A 5032-nucleotide genomic window follows, 5' to 3' on the forward strand; every position below is an offset into this window, starting at 1 on the left:
TTGAGTTCATGGGAGACAATGGACCCCCTAGTATGGAAAACTCTAGCTAGGAATTAGCTAGGAATCAGAATGTGGTCTAGAGCAAAGAATGCTACCATTTTTAAATAAAAGTCCAATTTATGCAAAATAAAAAGCTAAAAGGCCATGTAACTTTCTTAATCAAAACCAAATTACATTATTTCTTGAGACAAAACATTTTTATTCTAACATAAGTCAATGTTACTAGTGTAAGGCATAAAAAAGGAAAAGGAATTTATTTTGAAAAACAGATATCAGCCTTGCAGATGCTGCCATCGCCACCACAGCTCCCGGCACAGCCATGGTCAACCCCATTGTGTTCTTCAACATCGCTGTTGACTATGAGCCCCTGGGCCACTTCTGTGTCTAGCTGTTTGCAGACAAATTTCCAAAGACAGCAGAAAATATCCATCCCCTGAGCACTGGGGAGAAAGGATTTGGTTATAAGGGTCCCTGAATTATTCCAGGGTTTATGTGCCAGGGTGGTGACTTCACTCACCATAATGGCACTGGTGGCAAGTCCATATATGGGGAGAAGTTTGATGATGAGAACTTCATCCTGAAGCACACAGGACCTGGCATTTTGTCCATGATCAATGCTGTACCCAACACAAATGGTTCCCAGTTTTTCATCTGCACTGCTAAGACTGAGTGGTTGGATGGCAAGCACATGGCAAGGTGGAAGAGGGCATGAATATTGTGGCAGCCATGGAGTGCTTTGGGTCCAGGAATGGCAAGACCAGCAAGAATATCACCATCGCTGACTGTGAACAAGTCTAATTTGATTTGGCTTCTGTCTTAACCACCAGACTATTCCTTCTGTAGCTCAGGAGAGTGCCTACCACCCTTGGGCTGCTCTCAGTATCCTATCATCTTTGTGCTGTTGCTGCAGTTCTTTGGGTTCCAGTCATCCTCCCCTTCCTTCCAGATGTAGCTGGATTGCAGAGTTAAATTTTTGATTATGAAATAAAAACCTTAAACAACCAAAAAAAAGAAAAGAAAAGAAAAACAGATGTTAACTGTGATTCTATATATTTTTGAGATTGAAATAAAATTGGCTTGAATCCCATTCCATGTGTGGTAGAATCTTTGCATCCTTCTCAATCTCTCTAGGGAATCTGAAGTAGAAGGGGGTAGGGGTATAAATGGCTTGTCTTTTACCTGCCTTCCTCTAGCTATGGGCTTCTAAATACTTCAGTTTGTGAATCATCCAGGAAGAGGAAAAAGCAGGTGATTGAAGAATATGAAAGGAATTAGTGGAAAAGGGAAAAACCAAATCTGATAGTAGTAGGTCCTGGTGAGGAAGGAAAAGGGATACTGAATCATCAGAGCTGAACTTGAATCCAATGAATAAGAAAAGTAGCATTGTATCTCCACTAGACCAACCCTCCACATTCATATGTCTGAGGTGTTCATTCCTCATAAACAGCAAAGTAAGAAAATGTATTCTTAGAAAATCAAACCATCCTTGGACAGACCTGTTGATCAATGCTTCATAATAACATTAAACTCATATGCAGTGATGTATTAACTTTCTTTACAGGTTTGGGGTGATTTTTCTTAATATTCTAAAAAAAAAACAAAACAAAGAAAAAAAACAGCTCCAGCCAGTTCCCAAATCCATCACCACCCAATCCTCCGAGACTCAGGAGTTTTGGGACTGAAATCTTTTCATGGAACAAGACATAACAATGCCCTTTCCACTGAATAATATTCATTTTAAAAATAATAATTCTTTAGGCCAAGGAGACATAGTGGGCCAAGCCCTTGGGGGAAGAACATCATAATAAAGTGGGGAATCAGCCGTGGCATAGTGATACTTAGTGAAAAAAAATCAAGATCTCCGTGGCTGACAGCTATCACATACCAACAGGGATGTCTTTTCAGGCATCACTTCTAGGGATAAGTTGGGGCCACACTTATCACCTTCCAGTTTCGTCCTGGAGTAACCAAAAATACGTCAATCCCTGCTGGCTCATGTGTGAATTAAGGAACACAGGATGGAAGGAAACACATGTATGTAAGACAGGACCATCCTAAAAGAAAAAATCCCAAAACAATATCAGAACATCTCCAACTGGAGTTGGCCAGAGGCCACTAGCATCATAAGGAGGGGTACATACTCTCCAAAAGATTCCTGGACCCTGATGGGGAGTGGTCACTATCCTCCTCCTCAGATCATGGACTGGGCACTGATCTCCCTCTCCAGATGGTCACAGACCCAGTTATCTTCCACATCACCTCTAGGATGTCAGAGTAACTGGCCACCAGCCCCATGAAGTTGAGGTAGATGGCTCACAGGCAGTAAGTGTGTGGATAAGCTGGGTGAAGATGGATTTGTTCCATGGAGGAGCCACCAGTCAAGCTGAGAGCATAGCCCTCTACTCTAAGATGCTTATGAAGTATGATGGGCCCCCACATTCTGAGTGGCTGATTCAAGGCCAGCTCCCCAGAGTCACTTTTACCCAGAAAGCTCTAGGCCCACAAATACGTGAAGCATTGACAGATGAACAATATGTCTGAAATATAACCTCAGTGTCTGAATCATACCACATAGTTTGCTCTTCTCCTCATTTGTGCTTCTAAGTTCTAAACTGCAAATCTTTACTATAATGACTTGAATTGCTCTGCTTATGCTTAAAGTACCAGCAAACAATGTTGTGTGCAAGACTGGAGGGCTCTCGAATTGGGTCCTAGGAGGACTGATGCAGAAAAAAGACCACAGAAAGACTCTGGAATCAATGCAGTGTGCTGGGAAACTTCCAATTTCTCAGGGGGTTCCCATTCTTACACCTTTGCCTTCATGACTTTTCCTCTTATGACTTCACAAGTCACCTTCCGATGTTCAGACCAAATATATGTGCTTCCCTTGCAGCCCCAGCATGAAAGTCCCACCAGTAGATCTAGAGAAACCCATCCGTTAGGTCCTAAAGTCTCTTTTTGTCTCAGTGTGACTGTCACATCCCATTGTTAAATCCAACTTATATATCACATATCAAAAGACTTGCATTGAGAGAACAGTGACTCCAGTTCAATGATGGCCCAGTGATGGGGGGAAAACATTCACAAATATGGAAATGGTAAAGAGTTCATTTCAGAGATACAGTCAAGTTGCTTTCTCATTCTTTCTCCAGAATGGAAATCACTGCCAAAATTTCCCATATTTCCAGGTGCCGGAGGGTAACCTCATTTTATAACAAGCATAAGCTAGAAGGATCTGCTAGCATTTTTCTTTCAAACACCCAAATTTCTCAGTCTCAGAGATCTTTAACCCAATGTTTTCTTCATGGAAAAGTATGCATTTTTCTTTGTTTCTTCTTGGGTTCTATCCTTTGTGCTACCTTAAGGTCAAATTACAAGGTTCCAGAAATATTAAAGTTTGGGGTAAGTATTAAGCTGAACTAGTATTCTGTTATTTGGAAGGTATTTTTAAATGTGTGCATCTAAAACATGTGTATGTTGGTTTGTTTCCATGGCACTTTTTTCCACTTTTTTGAGAAAGGTACCATAGTACAACTGGTCTCTCTGCCAAAGGCCAGTGTTAGGAACTGTGCCCACCATACGTGTGATCCTCTGAGGGGCATTGAATAGCTGAAACATAAAGCTCAAAGTATTCATATTCCCATTTTTAAGGTTGAGAAAACTGAGGCACAGACAGGTAAAGAAATTCCCTAAGATTAAGTAATTAACAAGTGGCAGAGCTAGGATTCAAACTCAGCCCCTGGAACTCTCAGGACTCACCACTACATTATATTGTCTCAGTAACTTAAGAAGTATTTTACAGACTCCTCAGATAAAGAGTCTCCAGAGATGGCTGTCATTAATTCCCTCCTTTGCTGAATGCACACACCACTCCTCCCATCAAGCTAGGGAATTCATTTGCCCTTCCCTTGAATCTGGACTAGTCTTTTGACTGGATTGCCAGATTCAGCAAATTAAATTTGAATTACAGAGAAACAATGAATAATTTTAGTATAAATATGTCCCATGCAATATTTGGTAAATAACTATACTAAAATTGTATTCATGTGTTTTACCTGACAACTCTACTTTTGACAAAAGTATTGACAAACAGAATATAATAGAAATGACACCATGCCATTTCTAAGCACAGCCTTCAAAAGGACAGGCAACCTGCACTTCATCCATCTTGGAAGTCTACTCTAAGAACACTGTACTGTGAAGCAGCCCCGGTTCACCATGTGGAGAAGTACTGAGCACGAAACCATGACAAAGCCTCCTTGACTTTTTAGGACAACCCAGTTGCTGTCTGCCTGCAGCTGAGAGAGTGACCCCAGTCTACAACAAGCTGAGCAGAAGAACCACCTAGCCAATTCTTGCCTAAATTCTTGACCCACAGAACTGTGAGAAATAATAAATTGTTGTCATTTTAAGAAATTAACTTTTGTGGCAGTTTCTGATTTAGTGACAGATAACTGAAATAATTCCTCGTGGGATCATAACCTCAGTTGTTTTTAATTTAGTCCCAGATATTTGTGGAATCCTCAGTAAGGTCTCCATCAAGCTTGGTTTTTGTGTTTGTGCAATCTTATTCTCTACCATCCCTTTTTAGTAGGAAGTAGAGCTTGAGGTTCAAAGCATGGAATTTGAAAATTACAAATCTTGGGCCTGAACTCGGTTCTGTCACAGAAAGCTGTATGTCTTTGGTCTCTTTATCTGATAGAATTCTATCAATATTAACAGCCTCATAAGGTTGTCTGTAAGGACTAAAGGCAATTGTCTATAAAGATTTTAGACTCGTGTCAGTCTAGGGCCCAGCACATATAAGCTGTTATTACTCACTTTTATATTCATAGTTTCTCTCTAACCTGGTTTATTTTATTATTTTCCCTCATTATTTCTATCCAGTGGAAAGGGTTAGTGAAGTCCCAAATCTTATGACAAAAGGCTGGCAGGGCTCATCCTTGAAGAATCAACTTTTTCATGGGGACAGTTTCCTGGGGTGGGAGAAATGGAGTGAGGTATCTGCCTTTCTACGAAGCACCTCATCTTG

At 40.7% G+C, this 5032-nt stretch overlaps 1 pseudogene; it reads left to right on the forward strand.

The window, feature by feature from the left end:
- The first annotated feature begins 319 nt into the window (after window positions 1–319).
- Window positions 320–798, forward strand: LOC101447361 (peptidyl-prolyl cis-trans isomerase A pseudogene; annotated as a pseudogene).
- Window positions 799–5032: the final 4234 nt, after the last annotated feature.

The sequence above is a fragment of the Dasypus novemcinctus genome, chromosome 10 (genome assembly GCF_030445035.2).
Source record: "Dasypus novemcinctus isolate mDasNov1 chromosome 10, mDasNov1.1.hap2, whole genome shotgun sequence".
Lineage (NCBI taxonomy): Eukaryota > Metazoa > Chordata > Mammalia > Cingulata > Dasypodidae > Dasypus > Dasypus novemcinctus.